Genomic DNA, 23,200 nt, shown 5'->3' with positions numbered 1-23,200 from the left:
GGAATAGACTTCTAGAAATCTCTTTCTTTCTGTTAATTGTTTGAATATTGAAATGAAATAGATATTTGTATATTAATCTTGTTGCCTTCTACTGTGATATACTTTTTTGGTCGTGGTTGTGGTAAATTGGAGGGGGGTAGTACATCTGACTCACAACGAAAAATAGAATAGTAAAATGATTCAGAAATAAAATGGAATGTCACAACAGATACCAAAAAAATTCAAAGGATACCTAGATACTACTTTGAAAATATTGATGAAGCAAAATTGGAGTATAGAAGAAATGCATGACATTTTCAGACTCCCTTAACACTTCAAGGTTGTCTCAAGAAATAAAGAGCACCTGAACAAGCCGGTTACTCTCAAGGAAATTGAAATGGTAAGCAAAGTCTCCCCCAGACAAAATCTCAGACCTAGATGGATTTATTATTGAGATCTTGGAAATCTTTAAAAAAGACCGACTCTTATAGAGAGAGTTTGGGGGAAATTGTCTGCCATAGAGGCAAGGGGAGAAGTGGGATGGGGAAGGGAAAACATGCACTGTTGGAGGAATGTGTTCAATTATTGCATGACTGAAACTCAAACATGAACACTCTGTAACTGTATCTCACGATGATTCAATAAAATTAAAAAATAAAAATGACCTACTTTTAGTAATTTTAGACACTATAATAAAGTTAAAGTATCAGAATTACTCCTAAATATTGAAATAAATATTACTATGATATCAAAAGCAGAAAGAGATATCACAAAAAATGAAAACTATAAACTTATATCACTGATGAACTTAGACACAAAGATCCTCAACAAAATATTGTTATTCAAATCAAACAATACATCCAGAAGATCACACACTGTGTAAACACACAAAAAATAAAAAGGCCGGCGGTCAGGCTGTTTCCCCACTCCACAGAGGTCGATGGCGATGGTCAGGCGAAGGAAGGAAACGAGGCCAAGCTGGTTGGTCTTAGCAGCCGTTTATTACATGGAAGAGATGTATGTCATGGAGGCCTCAGGAATCCTCAAGCACGTGCACGCACTGAGAGCCCCAAAGATCCCCTTATATAGATCATAGGCCCTCTAAAAGGCGCATTACAGTGATGTCATCAAAAGGAGTTACAGAAGGAACATTGAGGCATCAAACCATACATTGTTTCTTTACATCCACATTGTTTCAGACATCCAACAGACATCCTCAGGCCAGTAATACAAAGCCAAGAAGGCCAGAAGATAAAAAGCCAAGCTGAAACCTTTCACAAGCACTTTCACAAGCTGCAAGCACCTTGATTTGCATCCCAAAGACCAGCCTGGCTAGAGCTGGGAATCCACATCCCAAAGATCAATCATGGCTAGCACCTGTGAACTGCATATCTAAGACCAGCTATGTTTCTGAGAGACAAGGGGAAATTGTCTCAATATACTGAAATCATTTACTGAAGACAGTTTGAAGAGGAGAAAGCAGTCTCATCCAAGCTAGTCAGGACACACAGGAAACTGCTTCTAGGACGTGTTTCTCCTCTCCTTGTCCAACCAACATATAAGCATACATAATATAATCATTTTGTATGGATACAGCAAGAAATACTTTGAGCTTATATAATTGCTCTCCTAGGGCCATCACGATCTCAGACTGCAGTGCTCAGGCCAGATATCTTTCCTATTCCTAACAGCAGGGCCCTAGTCTCGTCTTTACTTTTGGATCATGACATCATTTGCCTATGATCAACCTCTTAACTTATAGTTAAGAATCGTGGAACCTTGGCCTGGCCCATCACGATGCCAGGGTAGCACATAACTTACCGGCTTGCCCTGGTTCCATCCAGTCCCACGTCAGGACCCTGCCCTTGGGGTGCTAGGAAGTGAGGGCAACTGAGGCTTAAGTTGAGAAGGCAGATGCCCAGGAGTGAATAATATTTTAAGCCAATCAATTCCTAAGTTACAAAACATATTAATTAATTGTCGTCCTGTATCTATACAAAAGGACATTGCATTAAAGTAAACTGCTCAAAAGACATAAGGAGAGGAGAAAGGCAATATTAACTTACAGTATAGCTTCAGTGTCTAAGAAGGATGAGACCTTACAAATTGGTTGGGGAAGAGAGCATAGAAGTGGTTACAGACTGACAAAGTAATGGGAGTGACTCGGGAGCACTGTGATGGGTGCAATCTGACAAACCTAAGCTCTGTGTACTCCAACAATACACCATGAATGAATCAGATTCATCACAAAGATAAAAGGAATGTTAATTATATGCAAGTAAATTAGTGTAACACATCATATCAACACAAGGAAAAGTAAAAATAATATAATATAATCATATATATACATCATATCAATAGAGATGATAACACTGGTGCAAGATGGACATCCATAACTAAGAACAAAATCAAAAATGGATGACGGGAAAAGAGGATTCTCATTCACTGTTAGATGAGCTTTTGGGAAAGCGATATAGATACTTTGTCTAAAAAATTAGAAAATTAACCTCCCTTTTATTTATTTATTTATTTATTTATTAGTGAAACACCATGAGGTACAGTTATAGACTTACAAATTTTTGTGCTTGGGTTTCAGTTATACAATGATCAAGTACCCATCCCTCCACCAATGCCCATCCTCCACCACCACAGGTCCCAGCATCCCTCCCACCCCCCACCACCCCCCATCCCACCCTGCATCTATGGCAGGTCATTCCCTTTTGTTCTCTCTCTCTCCTTTTGGGTTCTGTGGTTTGCAAGAGAGGCATTGAGTGGCAATCATGTTTGGTCTGTAGTCTACTTTCAGCATGCTTCTCTCATCCTGGGAGGATCTTCCCAACACCCTTTATTTGGTGCTCCCTTTTCTATCTGAGCTTCCTTTTCCCCTAGCACGTGTGGCTGGCCTTCAAGTCATGGAGCAAAATTCCTGGTGCTAATCTCTGTCACTCCTGGGTGTTAGTCTCCCATTATGTTACTTTATGTTCGCCAGATGAATGCAGTATTTCTGTGTCTATCCAGCTCTTTCTGACTCATTTCGCTTAACATGATACTTTCCATGTAGTACCACTTGTATGTAAATTTCATGACTTCATCTTTTCTAACAGCTACATAGTGTAAATGTACCAAAGTTTCTTTAACCAATCATCTGTTCTCAGGCACTCAGTTTTTTTTTCCAGATTCTGGCTATTTTAAAGAGTGCTGCAATGAACAAACAGGTGCAGATGTCACTTCAACTATACTTGTTTGCTTCTCTTGGATATATTCCCAGGAGTGGTATTGCTGGGTCCCTTTGACCCAGTAATTTTAATTCTTGGCATCTATCCAAAGGGTTCAAAAACTGTTCAGAAAAGATATTTGTAAACCTATGTTCATTACAGCTATATTCACAATAGTTAAAATATCAAAACAACCCAAGTACCCAAGTATCCAAGAGGAGATGACAGGCTAAAGAAATGATGGTACATATACACAACGGAATACGACTTTGCTGTAAGATGAAATCATGCAATTTACTGCTATCTAAATGAATGTGGGGAGTATCATGCTGAGTGAAGTTAGTTACTAGGAAAGGAACAGACCCAAAATGATCTCCCTCTTTTGCAGGATATTAAAAAATATATCTATGGAATAAACAAATGTCCAAATACAACAGTTACAGCCCTGGTCTTCAGTAAGTATACCACAGTAAATATTGGAGGAAATTATTGGTGGAAAGGAAGGAAAATGACACTAGTGTGGAGAGTGTGGTACTGGAATTTTTTATGTATGAAACTATAACTTGCTAACTTTGGCAGTATTGTAAACCATGATGCACAAAATAATTTTTAATTAAAAAAGAAAATTAAATTTAAAAAAATGCTTACCCTAGTTAATATAAAAGGATTTTGTTTGAAATGCATCATTTGTAGAAGTCAACAACTAAGTTAATGATAACAGAGTCCTATCCATTTCCTGCTTAGAGAGAAAAAATTAAGTAAAATTTGATATGGATGAATATAACTGAAATATGTATATAAATATACATTATCTAACAATCTGTATGCACAAATATTTCTACTAATATTTATATAATTTGAATTAATAGAAAGATTACCAGATATAGAGAACCTGCATTTTTATCCTCCTATGTTCATTGCAAACTATATATCAAAATGTGACTTCAGTGTCTGTGAGAAAGTAGAGCAGGTAAGGCTTTTGTCTTCCATGCAGCTTACCCTGGCATCTTATATGGTATTTTGTATGGTACCTTGAGCGGCACCAGGAATGAGCCCGTAACTCAAAGCCAGGAGTTATACTTGTGCAGGGCCAAATATGGAACCTCTAGTAAAATACAAACTAACATGGTATTAATAAATGAGAAAGCAACCTGAAACAGTAGTCAACAAAATTTCACAGGAAAAGTCACATTGAATGTGCAGACACTCTAGTCATGAAATAAATCTGTGGAGATCCTTCAAAAAAGTAAGATAGGATCTCCCATATGAACCAGAAATTCCACTTCTTGGCATATACCCCTCCAAACACAAAACTTTGAATTTGAAAATATATATTCACATATATGTCAGTTGCATAGCTTAGTAAGTAGCCATCATATAGAAATGGCCTAAATATCTAATAACACATGAATGATTTTTTAAAAGTTGTGGTATATATACAAAATGGAACGAAATAAAGCTGAGTTATATTTAGGAAAACTAATTCTGATCAGCAAAGATGAATATTGGATGATCTGACTCTTCTATGACATCCAGAGTCAGAGCAAAGAAATAAATCATATTGAGTAGAACAAATCCTTGACCTTAAAAAACACTGATAACCAAACAGTATGAGAAGGATGTGAGGGGTATTAAAGAAGTAAATAGAGGTGACAAAAGGGCTAGTCAGTGTTAATGGGTACTGAGTTCATCAGCAGAGGGAGAGAAGTAGAGCTTAGTACATCAATATCATAAAAATAAACATTTAATACTATTGCAATCATGTTTCAAAAGATAAAATAACTTTAAGATATCTGATTAATTGGCTAATTTGGTCAACCTGCTGTAAATAAGTTCTTCAAAAATATTGGCTAATATAGTGCTATTTTGTTAAAATAGCAGTTATAAGTTTTCTTATTTATAAAATTATATATAATTATAAATAACATATAAAATTTTATATGGTAAATATTAGCCTCCAAGGCAATGAGGGTAGGACCTTCAGGAAAATCCTCATGAATGGGATTAGTGCTTTTATGAACAGACGACAAAGAGACACCTGCTTCTAATATCACATGATCATAAAAAGTAAAGTTGGTGTACTGGAAGTCAGAAAAAGGACCTCATCAGAACCCAACCATGTGGAATCTTGATCTTGTACATCCAGATTCCAGAATTGTGAGAAATATAATTCTTTGGTTTATTAGCTACCTATTGTTTTTCTGTTATAGCAGCTTTAAAAGAAAAAAAAAAGACAAGGATTAAGAGGTGACAAATCAGAAATTCCCACAGGACTGATATTAAGTTACTGAAATTAAGCATCAGACTAAACTTTTTGTGTATGTAATAATTGAAGTATCCGCATATCCAGCACTCATTTGAAGAAGTAAGATTAGAACTGTGCAGTACATTTACAGTTTAAAATAGGAAAATGGAGAAATAGAATTTTCCATTTGGTAACTGGGTACATTATTTTCTCTTACTGAGAAAATTGAACAACACAATTCAAAGATTCCTTGACTTTTTTGTTTTATTGATTATAAACATTTAAGGAAATTGAGCATGATATATTCTTTTTTAACATTTTTTTCTTTTTATTAGTGAAACACCATGAGGTACAGTTGTAGATTTACAATTTTTTGTGCTTGGGTTTTGATTATACAATGATCAAATACCTATCCCTCCATCAGTGCCCACTTTCCACCACCATGGATAATATCCTTCCCACCCCCCCATCCCACCCTGCCTCTGTGGCAGGGCATTCCCTTTTGTTCTCTCTCTCCTTTTGGGTATTGTGGTCTGCAAAAGAGGCATTGAGTGGCAAACAGGTTCAGTCCATAGTCTACTTTCTTTTTTCTTTTTTTTTTTTTTTGGTTTGAAAGATTTTATTAAAGCACTGTTACTTACAAAGTTACTCAAAGTTGAGTCTTTTTTTTTTTATTTATTTATTGAATCACTGTGGGAAAGGTTACAAAGCTTTCAGGTTTATGTCTCAGTCATGCAAATATCAAACACATTTCCCTTTACCAATACTTATTTTTTACCATGAAGAACCCCAATAAAACCCCACCCCCCACCCCTCCCCGTCCCTGTGAGGCAGATGAATTCTAGTTAACACTCTATCTGCTTTTATTAGATTCATTGTTTCAATAAAAGATTCACCACTATTATTTAGAGTTTACCCCCCCCCCCCCCCAAATCAGACATGCTGAAAAAGCATTGTGAAGTGATTTGCTTTCTACGGCTGGGTTCAAGAATTAAATGTTGGTTTTGGATTTCTGCTCTTTTACCTATTGACCCTGGAAGTATTTCTACTGAAAGTCAGATAGTTAAGAAATTGGTTTCTGTGTTCTGGAGTCCTGGCCGTGCTGGAGAGCCACTCGCGGGGGGCAACCGGTGGCCTCGGTAGGGCGTGAAGGGCGGAGTGAAACGCCCCCCTTCCCATGAGGTTTTAGTCGCCTCCACACTCCCGGCTCATACCTGCTGTCCACAAGGCTCCCATGTGGCCGCCATCTTTCTTTCCAGAGAGGAGAGGGCGAATGGGGCAACACCCTTTCCCCTCCGGCAGACTTGATGGGCTTGATCAATGCATAGTCCGTTCACTTTTCTGCTCCAAGCTGCTGGGTTCTGCATTAAGTCCTTGTGCTTCTGGGGCTGTGGCCGTGCTGGAGAGCCGCTCGCGGGGGGCAACTGGTAACCTCAGTAGGGCGTGAAGGATGGACCAGAACGCCCCTCTTCCCATGAGGTTTTAGTCGCCCCCACACCCCCGGCTCATACCTGCTGTCCACAAGGCTCCCATGTGGCCGTCATCTTTCTTTCCAGAGGGAGGAGGGCGGAAGGGAGCAACACCCTTTCCCCTCTGGGCAGAAATGATTGCCTGGATTAACGCATAGTCCTTTCACTTTTCTGCTCCAAGCTGCTGGGTTCTGCATTAGGTCATTGTGCTTCTGGGGCTGTGGCCGTGCTGGAGAGCCGCTCGTGGGGGCAACTGGTGACCTCGGTAGGGCGTGAAGGACGAACCGGAACGCCCCCCTTCCCATGAGGTTTTAGTCGCCCCCACACTCCCGGCTCATACCTGCTGTCCACAAGGCTCCCATGTGGCCGCCATCTTTCTTTCCAGAGAGGAGAGGGCGAATGGGGCAACACCCTTTCCCCTCCGGCAGACTTGATGGCCTGGATCAATGCATAGTCCGTTCACTTTTCTGCTCCAAGCTGCTGGGTTCTGCATTAAGCCCTTGTGCTTCTGGGGCCGTGGCCGTGCTGGAGAGCCGCTCGTGGGGGGCAACTGGTGACCTCGGTAGGGCGTGAAGGACGGACCAGAACGCCCCCCTTCCCATGAGGTTTTAGTCTCCCCCACACCCCCGGCTCATACCGGCTGTCCACAAGGCCCCCATGTGGCCGCCATCTTTCTTTCCAGAGGGAGGAGGGCGGAAGGGAGCAACACCCTTTCCCCTCTGGGCAGAAATGATTGCCTGGATTAACGCATAGTCCTTTCACTTTTCTGCTCCAAGCTGCTGGGTTCTGCATTAGGTCATTGTGCTTCTGGGGCTGTGGCCGTGCTGGAGAGCCGCTCGTGGGGGGCAACTAGTGACCTCGGTAGGGCGTGAAGGACGGACTGGAACGCCCCCCTTCCCATGAGGTTTTAGTCGCCCCCACACTCCCGGCTCATACCTGCTGTCCACAAGGCTCCCATGTGGCCGCCATCTTTCTTTCCAGAGAGGAGAGGGCGAATGGGGCAACACCCTTTCCCCTCCGGCAGACTTGATGGGCTGGATCAATGCATAGTCCGTTCACTTTTCTGCTCCAAGCTGCTGGGTTCTGCATTAAGTCCTTGTACTTCTGGGGCCGTGGCCGTGCTGGAGAGCCGCTCGTGAGGGGTGACTGGTGACCTCGGTAGGGCGTGAAGGACGGACTGGAACGCCCCCCTTCCCATGAGGTTTTAGTCGCCCCCACACTCCCGGCTCATACCTGCTGTCCACAAGGCTCCCATGCGGCCGCCATCCTTCTTTCCAGAGAAGAGAGGGCGAATGGGGCAACACCCTTTCCCCTCCGGCAGACTTGATGGCCTGGATTAACGCATAGTCCTTTCACTTTTCTGCTCCAAGCTGCTGGTTTCTGCATTAAGTCCTTGTGTTTCTGGGGCTGTGGCCATGCTCCAAACTTAACTCTGATTTTCAGGGAGAAAGATTGGGTGGTTTACTTCTCATTGATCACTTTGCATATAGAGAGATGTCGCACGGCCGCGTAAGCGGCCGCGCGGTTTTGAGAAAAAGTCCTCATTCCCGCATACTCGAGCTGTGTTTGTAGAGGCTTCTGGTCACCAGGGTTCCATCAGGGGGAGGCGGGATGCGGCGCCTACTCCATCTGGAACTTGCCGGTGCTCTCGGCTCTTTTTGGAACCTGTTTTTTCTTTTTTCTTTTCCTCCAGGATCCCGCACCCTCCATGTGTTCCTTCTCTTATTCTGAACGCTTCAAAGATCATAGTCTACTTTCAACAGGCATTTCCCCTCATGGGAGGATCCTCCAAATACACTTTATTTGGTGCTCCCTTCTCTATCTGAGCTGCCCTTTCCCCTAGAATGCCCGGCTGGCCTCTAAGCTATGGAGTAATCCTCCTGGTGCTGATATCAGCTATTCTTGGGTATTAATCTCATATTTTGTTACTTTATATCCCCCAGATGAATGCAATCTTTCTATGTCTATCCCTCTCTTTCTGACTCATTTCGCTTAGCATGATACTTTCCATGTTGTACCACTTGTATGTAAATTTTATGACTTCATCTTTTCTATCTGCTACATAGTACTCCATTGTGTAGATTTACCAAAGTTTCTTTAACCAGTCATCTGTTCTTGGGCATTCAGGTTTCTTCCAGTTTCTGCCTATTGTAAAGAGTGCGAGCATGATATATTCTAAAGCCCATATTAAGGAGAAAGATCTTGCTACAAAAAATAGGTAAAAATGTGCACAAAATATTGGGAAGAAACACAGAAAGTCCTGACCCCACACCAGGCTGTCTTCCTGGGCCAACTCAGAAGGGGGCAGCTTGAATTTCACTCCCCACCTCAGCAGAACCCCAGCAGCCAAAAACCTCCAGAATCCAACTACACAGCCATGTTCAAGGCAGCTCTTCAGAGGCTTCGATGAGTCTCACCTATGGGGGAACCGGCAGAAAAATTCAAGTATATAGGACCTGTGACTAACCTGGAACAGGACTGCGCCTCCTCTCAACTCTCTAGTTTTCCAGTAGCTTGGCATTCACACCCACAAACTGCCTCCAGCGCCATATAGAATCATCAATGGCCAAGATCCAGACACTATGAAATAAATCTCTTGGAATAGAGCAATACAGAATGTGCTGTGGCCACGCGCAACCTTTTATACTGTAGCCCACTGGTATAACAAAAATAGCACACATTTATTTGTGCTTAACATATATGTTTGTAATCTCTTATATAAGGACTTAAATGGATCCAGTATGAAATACAACAATCTTTACACACTTTCTTCTTATGGTGGTGGGAAGGTGCACAGTGGTGGATTGGTGTTTTAATATTATCTGTAATGAATTATTGTGAACAACTTTTTAAAAATAAAATTAAATTTTGAAAAAAAGGACAGGGATTGAGCCAGTCGGCATTCCCACCAGCAGTGAAGGAGGGTCCCTTTCTTGCCACATCCATGCCAACACAGGTTTATTTTGTTCTTTTGAATGTGGGCCAGTCATTTGGAAAACATTATGGACGACTCTCAAAAAATTAGAAATTTGAGCTCCTATTTGACCCAGCAATACCACTCCTGGGAATATACCTCGGAGAGGCTGAAAGTATAGTCGAAGTGACATCTGCACTTGTTTGTTCATTGCAGCACTGTTTATAATAGCTAGAATATGGAAAAAATCTGAGTGCCTGAGAACAGATGACTGGTTAAAGAAACTTTGGTACATCTACACAATGGAGTACTATGTAGCAGTTAGAAAAAAATGAAGTCATGAAATTTACATACAAATGGTACTACATGGAAAATATTATGTTAAGCGAAATGAGTCAGAAAAAGAGTGACAGACATAGAAAGATTGCATTCATCTGGGTAACATAAAGTAACAAAATAAGAGACTAACCCCCAAGAACAGCTGTGATAAATACCAGGTTGTTCACTCCATGGCTTAGAGGCCAGCTGCACACTCTAGGGGTAAAGGCAGCTCAGATAGATAAGGGAGCACCAAATAAAGGATGCTGGGAAGATATGCCCAGGATGGGAGATGCTTGCTGAAAGTAGTCCATGGACCAAACATGATTGCCACCCAATATCTCTTCTGCAGACCACAGCACCCAAAGGGAGAGATAGAACAAAAGGGAGTGCCCTGCCATAGAGGCAGAGTGGGATGGGGGGTGGGAGGGATACTGTGACTGGTGGGGGTGGAGAATGGGCACTGGTGGTGGGATGGGTATTCGATCATTGTATAAATGAAACCCAAGCACAACAACTTGTAAGCCTACAACTGTACCTCATGGTGTTTCACTAATAAAAAAAAAATTTTAAAAAGGACAGGGAAGAGACTCAAAACCAAATAAACTTCTGGGACTTCCAGAACTGTTAAAAATAAAGGGAGGATCCTTCGGGATTTAGGAGTAGGGCCTTGCCAGCACCTTGTGTTTAGAAATCTAATCTACAGAGTTTTTTTTAAAATTTTTATTAGTGAGACATCATGAGGTACAGTTGTAGACTTACAAATTTTTGTGCTTGGGTTTCAATTGTACAATGATCAAATACCCATCCCTCCACCAGTGCCCATTTCCCACCATCGCGGAGTTTTAAGGCAATAAATTGATGTGCTATGTCACTTAATTTTGTACTTTGTTATGGAAGGCCTAGGAACCTAACAAACTATTGAAGAACAGCTGGTGATCTAAAGAAAGACCAAATTATTCGACAAAAGAGTTGTGACGACATCACTCCAGTATTGTTTTTTTTTTTAATTTTTATTAGTGAAACACCATGAGGTACAGTTGTAGACTTACAAATTTTTGTGTTTGTTTTTCGATTATACAATGATCAAAAATACCCATCCCTCCACCAGTGCCCATTTTCCACCACCGTGAATCCCAGTAACCCTCCCACCTCCATCCCCTCCATCCCACCCTGCCTCTGTGGCAGGGTATTCCCTTTTGTTCTCTCTCTCCTTTTGGGTGTTGTGGTCTGCAAAAGAGGCATTGAGTGGCAGTCATGTTTGGTCCATAGTCTACTTTCAACATGCATCTCCCATCCTGGGAGGATCCTACAAACACCCTTTATTTGGTGCTCCTTCTCTATCTGAGCTGCTCTTTACCCTAGAATGCCTGGCTGGCCTCTAAGCCATGGGACATCACTCAGTATTTTTAACCAGTTCATCTTCCTGGGTCATTTCTGCTTCAGAAAAAGAGCATTATAAGAACAGCAGATCAAATATGTAGAATCTTTAGGTTCCTGAACATAGAGTTATTTTGTGCCCTGTAGCATAAGAAAATTGGACTGTAGAATTGATTGTTAACACATAAAATTGTTGACTTACTTAGTTTGGTTTTTTTCCTCTCTTCCATACATTGTTGTACCCATGTGTGTACCTCATGGCTGTACCAGTAAATGTTCATTTTAATAAATATATGTATACATAAAATACATTATTTTATAATGTATACATTATCTTATTTTCCCAGATTAGATGCATTCATTAGTTTTCTACTTACATAATAGAAACAAAAACATATTCACGTTGTACTGGTTTTAGAGGGCAAACAAAAATCTAAGGATACTCTGGACAGAGATGTAAACTCACAGTAGCAGTGAACATGTTAAATAATTTTGCACATTTAACATTTGCAATCTGAGTCTGCTTAACTCTGGATGGTGCATTTAAGAAAATTCCTAAGTGAATAAGGATCTAGACCAGGAAGTCAACAATAATAAAATATTTGTTCATTTTGGCACGGTGCTCGTATCCTTGGAATAGGAATCTAATTGACAGTTACATTTTGATGTGCCAGTGAATAGGATGGCTTTATTAGTCATAACAGAGCAAGTTTTAAAACATTTATTCCACCTAAACAACCACTGACTTTCTGAAAATATGTATGGCCTATGGACTTGGAAATAGAGTGGGTAGAGATAAAGTAATGAAGCATTATTTTCTCAACACTACAAAATTGAAACACAAGAATTGAACTCTGTCCATTTGAGGTCACTGTCACTGTCACTGTCCTCCCATTGTTCATTGATTTGCTTGAGCAGGCCCAGTAACATCTCCATTGTGACACTTGTTACTGTGTTTGGCATATCGAATACGTCACGGGTAGCTTGCCAGGCTTTGCCATGTGGGCGAGGTACTCTTGGTAGCTTGCTGGGCTTTCTGAGAGGGGCAGAGGAATAGAACCTGGGTCGGTCGGGTCGGCCACGTGCAAGGCAAATGCTCTACCCGCTCAGCTAATCTGGAAGATTAATATCTTTTAAATTCACACATACATTTTTGGAGATTGTTAAGCTGTTCTAAAAGGAAAAAAAAATAATCACTGCCATAGCTCTCGAACATCTGCTTGCTGCTCTACCCTTCCAGGTAAAATTAATCTCTAGATGACATCAGTGGCCCTACTCTGAAAAGGAGGCAAAGCTCCTTCCTTTTGGCTATGTCCTGGAAGACTCTCCACCCTATTAATCCATGTTAAAGACCCCTTGCCACAACTCCTAAAGCACTCATAGCATATGTAGACGTGAGGCAGATCTACTCAGTGAACATCACACTGAGAACACTGATATTTTCTATCACTGGATGAATTAGGCAGAGAAGGACAAAAGAGACTCCCAGATTAATCCCAGTGTCCCAGAGAGTCTAACTACAGGGACTTAATCTGAGAACACTGATATTTTCTATCACTGGATGAATTAGGCAGAGAAGGACAAAAGAGACTCCCAGATTAATCCCAGTGTCCCAGAGAGTCTAACTACAGGGACTTAATCCTCAGCACAGTAGGAATACTGAAAAACCAACAGACTAAACGAATAACACGAAAGGCACACACAATACTAACCAGCTCTGTAAACCCTCAGAAAATGACTTTAGTGACACACGATAAGGCTGTTTAATGAGTTCAGAGAAATGGGAGCACAGGTAGTCAGCAAAGGACAAGCAAGTATGAGAGCTGAAATGAGAACAGTGCAAGCAGAAATACCATATAAAAATAGGAGGTGATACAAAAGAGAATTAGAATCTCTGAGAAGAAGCAGAATAACAATAGCCAAGGGAAAGATGGGGAAGCTACAAGGTAAGGTGGAGGAAACCACTAGAGAACAACCAAACACAATGTATATGTGGCAAGTGTGTGTGTGTGGGGTGGGGGGGAGAAGATCTGAAAAAGAAATGAACAAAATGGCAGAGAACTATAGGGTGACCTCAAAAGGTGCAATTTAAATTCATCAGAGTCCCTGAAGACAGGGAAAGTGAATTTGATAGAAAGCCAATAGTTAAACCATAGTTAAGGATATCCCAGAGTTGAGTGATAAAACAAGAGGCCTGAGGTGTCTGAGCAAAAATAAACTCAACTAGGAAAACTCTAAAGTAGACTGTGCTCAGAATGACAAAAAGAATATTAAAAGGAACAATATCAAAAAAAGAACTTACATGCAAAAGAATACCCATAAGATTCACAGCAGATCTAGCAAATGAAACTGTACATGCCAGAAGTGTATGGGGTACTACAAGTGTATGGAGTACACAATGAAAAATGAACACAATAAACACTTCACCGAGAATACTCTATACAGCTAGATGATCATTGAAATTTGAAGGAATGTTGCAGAGCCTCATGAACTGGAAACACTTTAGGGAATTCATTGCCTCAAAACCAGTTTTGCACAAAGCTTTAAAGGAGCTTTTTTAAAAAACAGAACAAACTTCCCAGTATGTGGCACTGAGTATAACACACTAATGGCACTTAGGTTGTTTTCTAGCAGATTAAGATTAGATCTATTGCTCTATTTATGTACAGTTACACATATTTACACACGCACAAACACACACAAATATCTCTGCCACGTGTGGGATAAAAATGTAAACTTAGTACGAGAACAACCATCAGTCTTTAAAACTGAAGTTTTATTATCAAACAGCTAAAATACGGGGGGTTGGGAGGGGTCCTTGGGATTCTGGTGGAGGGACCAGCATCTCTGATGTTGGGTCTGATGTTTGAAAGATTTATGTATGATAAATGTGATTAACAGTACTGTAAACCCAGTCATGTCAATTAAAAAATGCTTTAAAAATATCAAGATGTGTCAGAGAGATAGTAGAGCAGGTAGGGAGCTTGTCCTGCATTTGGTCAATCCTTCGTTTGATCCGTTTTACCCTATATGCTCCCCCGAGCCCACCAGGAAAGACTCCAGAGTGCAAAGCCAGGAGTAAACCCTAATTACTGCTGGGTGTGGCCCAACAACCAAAAAATGTAAAAAATGTATCAAGAGTGATGTCTATATATGACATCAGAAAGGTCTGAGAGCTCAAAGGTCTGAGAGCTCAAAATTACCAATTTTTTTTTGCCTCAAGGCCTTTCTAGATCTAACATCTGGGAGTAAAATTAATGACTTCTTAGAGAATCTACCTCTATATTGGGTTATAGGCTGTAGAATGAACATAATTTATTGAAATATAATATATTTTGGGGTGCGGATAATTTCAGGTGAAGATAATTTTTTGGAATATAGGATAATGGTACTAATATTCACATTACATTTTAACATTTTGAAAATGAATTATATTTTGTGGATCTTTTTGTATACTTAGTAATTAGTATACTAGTACATGAAAATAATTTATAAATAAACAAAATTCACATTTGAGGTACAATCTTATTTATAAAATGGGAAAAACATATGTGTAAAGACTTAATGAATTCATATATACTGCACACTGTTAAGAGGTTCTAGAAGATAGTACTAATAAGGATTAGATGTTATTATTATTGCTTTTACTCTTATAGAATTCAAGTGTTCAGTTTAAATAACTTTGGTAAACTCAATTTCCAAGAGTCAAAAAAGTATTACTCAATAAACTTGAATTTCTATTATTGAAACAGTTGCTATTATGTAAAAAATTGGTAATATCCCAAGTCCCATCAAAATTGTAGCAGAAATATAAAATAAGAATAAACCATTTGGATTGTTTTCAGATTCTGGCTATTGTGAATAGTTCTGCAATGAACATAGAAGAGAAGATAGCATTACTGCTATATGTCTTTGGGTCCCTAGGGTATATTGCCAGGAGAGGTATTGCTTGGTCATATGGAAGCTCAATTTCTATTTCTTTGAGGAATACCAATATTATTTTCCAAAAAGGCTAGACCAGTCAGCATTCTAACCAAAAATAAATGAGAATCCCCTTTTCCCCACATCTCTATGCCAGCACTGGTTGTTCTTGTTCTTTCAGATGTGTGCCAGTCTCTGTGGCATGAGGTGATATCTCACTGTTGGTTTGGATGGAATCACCTGATGATTAGTGATGCAGAGCATTTTTTTTTCATGTGCCTTATAGCTATTTCTATGTCTTCTTAATGGAAGTTTCTGCTAAATATTTTCCTTGTTTTTTAAAAGTTCTACCAGTGTCTTGCACATCTTTGATATCAAACACTTATCAGATGACTGTTATGTAATTTTTTTTCTATTCTGTGGCTTTATTTGTTGGAGCGATAGCACAGTACTAGGGCGTTTGTCTTGCACACGGCCGTCCCAGGTTCGATTCCTCCACCCCTCTCGGAGACCCTGGCAAGCTACTGAGATACTGACAGTATCTCTCCCACACGGCAAAGCCTGGCAAGGTACCCGAGACGTATTCGATATGCCAAACACAGTAACAACAAGTCTTTCAATGGAGACATTACTGGGCCCTCTCGAGCAAATCAATGAACAACGGGAGGACAGTGCTACAGTGCTACAGTGCTGTTCTGTGGCTTTCTTTGTATCCTGGTCACCATTTCCTTTGAAGTGCAGAACCTTCTTAGTTTAATGTAGTCCTATTTGTTTATCTTTGCTTCCACTTGTTTAGTCAGTGGTGTTTCATCTTTGAAGAGGGCTTTAGCTTCAATGTCATGGAGGATTCTGCTTACATTTTCCACTATGTAGTTTATGGATTCAGGTCTAATATTGAGGTCCTTAATTCACTTCGATCTGACTTTTGTGCACGGACTTAGAAACAGGTCTGTGATCTTTTTTTTTTCCACATGCAATACTCAGTTTTTAAAGCACCACTTGTTAAAGAGGCATTCCCTGCTCCACTTCATATTTCTTGTTCCATTACAAAAGATTAAATGATTATATGTTTGAGGACCTCTTTCAGGATATGCACCTCTATTCCATTGATCTGATGGTTTGTCTTTATTCCAGAACCATGCTGTTTTAATTACTACTGCTTTGTAGTATAATTTACAATTGGGCAAGATGATGACTCCCATGTTCTTTTCCCCAAGGATTGATTCAGGTATTCATAGTGGGTTATTGTTCCATATGAATTTCAGGAGTGTTTGATCTATTTCTTTGAAAATTTTCCTGGGGTTTCTTATACAGACTACATTGTATTTGTACAATTATTTGGGGATTATTGACATTTGGTGAAGTTAACCCTATCAATCCATGCTCAGGGGATGTCTGTCTCCATTTTCCAGTGTCCTCTTTTATTTCATTAATTAGTGTTTTATAGTTTTCTTTGTATGGGTTCTTTACCACGTTAATTAAACTGATTCCAACCACTTGATTTTCTGAGTGCTGGAGAACAGATGACTGGATAAAGCAACCATGGTACATCTATACAATGGAATACTAAGCAGTCGCCAAGAAAAATGAATTCATGAAATTTGCTTATAAGTGGATACAGTTAGGAGTTTCATGCTGAAGAAAATGGGAAAAAGGGAGAGAACCAGGTGTAAAATCATTGCACTCATTTGCAGTACATAAAAATAACCAAACCAAAGAAGAAAGAAAACAAATCCAATATGAAACTAATACCCAAGAACAGAAGAAATGAGGTCTCTCGGAGCGGTCCATGATTAAAAGCTTGACACCAAAGGTGGTGGGGTTAGGACAGAGAAGATATAATACGACTATGATAGTTGGAAATTATCACTCATGATAAGAAATGAGTACTGAAAGAAAGTAAAGGGATATACATGATAACCTTTCAGTGTCTGTATTGTAAACCATAATGCCCAAAATAAAAGAGTGATTGATTGAGAAAGAGCGAGTGCGAGAGAGCGAGAGCGAGAGAGAATAAAAGTATCTGCCATAGAGGCAGGCTGGGGTGGGGGTGGCAGAAGGGAAACTTGGGACATTGGTGTTGGAAAACATACACTGATGAAGGAATGGGTGTTGGAACATTGTTTGCTTGAAACCCAATCACGAAAAACTTTTAACCATGTAATTCAACAGAAAAGAATAAATCAGTAACAGCAAAAGAAAATTAAGTCTGTGTCATTGACAACCCTATGTTTTTTTACTATGCCTAAGACTTTGTCTTTAAGATAAAGAATTTCTGATCCTACTGTAGTACACTCTGTATATAAGATTCCTTCCATCTCAAGCAGTTTTAAATCTATTTATCCTTTTGTTCTTCAGAGTATTGTTCCAGCTTAGTACTAATTAAAGAGTTAATATAACAAAGTTAGGAAAATTTATTCTAGCTATTAAAATGATAAAACAAACCTGACGATTATTAAAAATAAATAGAAAAAATCTCAAAGAATAGAAAACCAGGAACCAGGAATATAGTACAATTTGTAGACACTTGCCTTGAGTGTGACAGGCAGACCAGGATTAGATCTCCAACATCCCATGTTTCCAGGAACACTGACATTGGTGATCCCTGAGCACAGAGCCAGGAATACGACCTAAGCACTGCCTAGCGTTTCCCTCTCAAACAATCAAGAACAAAAGTCCAAGGTTTATTAGACTTTTGAAGAAAAAGAAGTAAAGTTTTTTTAAAAAAAATATTTAGACACGATGTTTTACAAAGCTGTTTGAAAGAGGTTTTCAGACTCACAATGTGAAGAGGTTTTTTTTTGTTTTTGTTTTTGTTTTTGTTTTTTTTAAGAAAGTGCATTGATCAAAAAGACCAATCTCTAAGAAACCTAGTTACTGGATTAAACCAGAAGCGAACCTTTAGAATTGCTTAATGTCTTAAAGTCTAAAGGGTATTAACTTCTAAAATGTGTTTCTACAATTAGAAGAGAAAACAAAAAAATCTTTTAAATTTAATTTTATTTTTATAAAGTTTTTCACAATAATTTATTGCATTCAATATTTCAACATCAATCCTATCAACATTGCACCTTCCCACCTCCATGATTTTGAATTTTCTTATCACCACCCAAGTCTAACCCCAAAGCAGGTCCTAAATAATTTATTTGGTATTGCTTTCTAATAATAGCAAAACATTTTTAATAACTTTATGAGATTGAAAAATACAACAACTGTGAGGTCAGATAGTGCAATACTTGCTTTGCATGCAGCATCAAGGTTTGATCCCCAACACCATATTTGGTCTCCTGAGCACTGCCAGGAATAACCCCTGAACAGAGCCAGGAGTAAGCCTTGAGTACTTCTAGGTGTTATTCCAAAACAATAAAAGAGAAATTTAAAATAAATCAGCAGGATGATTGAAGTGGCAGAATTGGCATATTTGATTACTAAATTTGTGATATAGAAGACTGGAAAACAAAGGATTCTCCTGGACTATTTAACAAAAAAATGTTAGAGATTAAAATGATAACTTTTATTAACAGAAAACATAAAATAGATGAAAAATATTACTTACATAGCCTTTGCTCCCCCAAGGAGAAGTTAAAAATAAAGAAAAGAAAATAGAGATGAGGGAATGGAAGAAATTAGTTTTCTTAAAAGAGTTTCTTCTTGAATCTGTGTTTTGATATATGGTTATACCTCTCACTCATATTACTGGTGTAATTGAATACCTTATTTCTGTTCACCCATTACTTACTGTTCTCTTCTTCTATGTTTGCTTTCTTTTCTTCTCTAAGAAAAGAAATGAGACCTAAGGAGCAACTACTGAACCATTGCGATGTGCCTGTCAAGTTGACAGGCAGAGGTGGAGTGGGGGTTGGGATGTGGAGGGAATCTGGGAACACTGGTAGAGGGAAGTTGACGCTGGTGGAAGGATTGGTGTTGAATTGCACCTAAAACTCAACTATCAGTAACTTTGTAAATCATGACTTTTTAATAAAAACTTTAAATAAATAAATGAGTTTCTTATTTTGGCTTCTGAGAAAGTACTATATCTTAGGTTATCACTTCCTTTATTTTCTGCTTCTCTGTATCACCTTTTGTTTAACTGCTAACTTTTTTGTATTAGACTATCCCAGGCATCAAACTTCCATTTAGTTTTCCATATCTCAAATAATTCCTATGTGGGAAATAGCCCACCAGTCTAAAATTGAAGAAACTCAGAAAATAAACTTAGTTTTTTTGTTTTTTTTGGGGGGGGGGGTCACACTCGGCGATGCTCAGGGGTTACTCCTGGCTCTGCACTCAGAAATTACTCCTGGCAGTGCTGGAGGGCCATATGGGATGCTGGAAATTGAACTGAACCCAGGTTGGCCGCATGCAAGGCAAACGCCCTACCCGCTGTGTTATTGCCCCAGCCTCAGAATAAACTTATTTTTCATCAGAAAAAATAAGCTTTTTATAGCTATTAATTACACTATTGCAAGATCTGGTGGCTGACAAGCAGGCAAACCCTGGCATACAGAAACAGGGGTTCTAATCAATAAGTAAAGGCCCTGAGCAGTTTCCACATTTTTCAATACTCATGAGCTCACATTCTAGTCAAAGTGGTGACCTAGATTCAGATGTAGATTCCAATTTTGGTCTGAAGCTATATTTTCTCATTCCCTGCCCCAAGGGACCCAGCCCTGGCAGCCGACCTCTATAACCCAACCACTCCCACCCTCCAGGCCTCTTTCCACACGCTCGAACTGAGCCTCACACATGAGTGAAGTCCCAAGGAACCCAGAAAATGCAGAACTTTGTGACTTTGGACTCTGACCTCAATGGGACCAGGAGCAGAGATTCTTTGCCTTCTTTCCCCAGTCTCCGGCAGCCCAGGAGTCACGCCCATAAGCCACCTTCTGCCAGCACCAGATAATCTCATCAGCCACCTTCCAGAACTCTCAGCTGCTTCTGCTGGAAGGGAGCATAAAATGAACATATTCCTGGACCGCGCAGCTGCAAGAGGCCACACGACACATCATAAAACACTCCCTATTCATTTTCCATAATTACCACACCACATTGGGCTGGAGTGATAGCACAGCGGTAGGGAGTTTGCCTTGCACGCAGGCAACATGGCCGACCCGAGTTCGATTCCTCCGCCCCTCTCGGAGAGCTACCGAGAGTATCTCGCCCGCACGGCAGAGCCTGGCAAGCCACCCGTGATGTATTCGATATGCCAAACACAGTAACAGTAACCACACCACATTCAATGGGATTCAGACAGCAGGCAACAAATCATAGAGGGAAATATATAAATATGCCTATATACATATTTTCTGTCCCTCTCAGAGAGCCTGGCAAGCCACCCATGGTGTATTCTATATGCCAAAAACAGTAACAATAACGGGCCTCATTCCCCTGACCCTGAGAGAGCCTCCAACATGGCAGGGATGAGAAGGACTATAGGAGAGGTTGTTAAAATCTCAGGGCTAGGACGAATGGAGACGTTACTGGTGCCCATTCTAGCAAGTCGATGAGCAATGGGATGACAGTGCTACAGTGTAGTGCTTTCTCATTCCTTGGATTTTGCAGTCAAAGATTTTTTTTAAAAAAACAAATAAAACAGATTTCTTCCAATAATTATCAGTAATCTTTAACCTCCATGCTTCTATGTCCATATCAGCATCAGCCCCTGAAATCTAGTTTTTAGATAATTACCCACTTCCCTGGGAATTATACACTATTCACTCTTACACTTAGAAAACTTAATCTAGTTCCAAGAATTTTAATACCATACATATGTGAAAGACTTCAAAATGTATGTTTCTATCCAGATTTCTTCCTAAACTCACAAATTTTATTTTCCCACAAATGTGTATATGAAGAAATAGTGGTGTTTATCTCATAACTGTCATAGAATATTTCACAAGGTCATATTGAATGTTTCTTTTCCCATCCAACTATGCTCGAAGTTTCTTTTCCCATCCAACTATGCTTGAATTACAGTGTTTATGAACTAAGTGAATGACTTAATCATTTATTTGGTTGCTCAGATCTCAAAACTGTAAGTCATAATTGACACTCGTTGCCTCGCCCAAACAAATTTTCCTAAAATCTTGTGAACACTCCTTTACTGTGTACTTTCCTGACTTCAAACGCTGTGTACTTTCCTGACCTCAAACTTTCATCCAGTGGTATTTTTCAAGAAAATCTGTTTATTTTCAGTGAAGGAATAAAATTAAGCCCTAAGATTTCATGAGAACAGATATTTACTGCTTCTCTAGTGTACAGTGATTTCTTTTATTATTTTTTAAATTTTTATTAGTGAAACACTATGAGGTACAGTTGTAGATTTACAAATTTTTGTGCTTGAGTTTCAGTTATTTTATACAGTGGATAGAGCAAGATTTATCTTAATCTATAGTGAGAACCTTGCCTCCAAATAACATAATTCTTCCTAGAATATATAGTTTAATAGTGATAAACTAATATAAATTCTGAAAAATGTTAATGAATTAAGTTCTATATATATGTGTATTTGAGCTAGGCTATATCATAGTCAGATCAGATCAAAAATTTAAATGTTATTTGAACCGTGCTACTTATTCATTCGCATGTTATTTATACACTATTGTTGTGTAAATTTGTTTTTAGAGGCTGATTTATTCATATTAAATAAGTTTTACTTTAAAATTTTTAGGAGTTTATATTGTGTAAAAATCAAAACTAAAATATAGTTAGGAAAGTTTCCTTTATATCCCTCTACTTTTTTTTTTTTTTTTTTTGCTCTTTGGGTCACACCCGGCGATGCTCAGGGGTTACTCCTGGATCTGCAGATCTGCACTCAGGAATAACTCCCAGTGGTACTCAGGGAACCATATGAACCATATGAGATGCTGGTAATCTAAGCCGGGTTGGCTGCATGCAAGGCAAATGTCCAACTCACTGTGCTATCACTCCAGCCCCTATATCCCTCTACTCTTCACGTTAACAGCACAGGTCATCATTTTTTTGAGATCTGGTTTGTCTTTTTTATGTTGCTCTTTTTCTTTAGTTTGTCTGTTTTATTTTTCTTTAGTTTTTGGGCACTCTCATCAGTGCTCAAGTACTATTCCTATCTCTGTGCTCAGGGATTACTCCTACCAGTTTTCAGGGGACTGGGTGGAGTTCCTTCAATCAGACTTGGGTGAAACAATGCAAGGAAAACATACTATCTACCTTACTGTAACACTGGAACAATATGCACCTTTAATAAAAGAAATAATATGACATAACACATAAGAATATTATGACATAAAATCTTATGACATAGGACAAAAAGGCATATTAAAAAACAGTGACATTATGTTAAATGGAGGTTGAAATTAGTTTGAGATTGGAGGTTGAAATTAGTTTGAGATATTGCCACTAAATGCATTTGAAATAATCTGGACACCAACAAGATTATTTGAAACAGTAAATTAAATTTAAACATATTAATGCAATAACAAAAGTCTGATTGAGAGCATGGGAGGAAAGACACATTGAAATAATTTCTTGACTGAATGATGACAACTCAGAAATGTTGAAGGAATAATGAGACTGATATATCACCTTTTGGTTGATTTCTTATTTGGGCTACTGTAAACAATGTTGCTATGAGCATAGGAATGCAAATATCCTTTCAAAAAGGTGTTTTCATAACTTTGCAATAAATGTCTTGGAATAGCATGGCTAGATCACAAATTATTTTTATTTAATATTTTGTTTTGTTTGGGGCCACATTCAGTTGTGCTCAGGGCAAACTCCT

This window comes from Sorex fumeus, unplaced genomic scaffold (assembly GCF_029834395.1).
Source record: "Sorex fumeus unplaced genomic scaffold, SorFum_2.1 ptg000171l, whole genome shotgun sequence".
Taxonomy (NCBI): Eukaryota; Metazoa; Chordata; class Mammalia; order Eulipotyphla; family Soricidae; genus Sorex; species Sorex fumeus.
Note: the sequence above shows the minus strand (reverse complement) of the source record.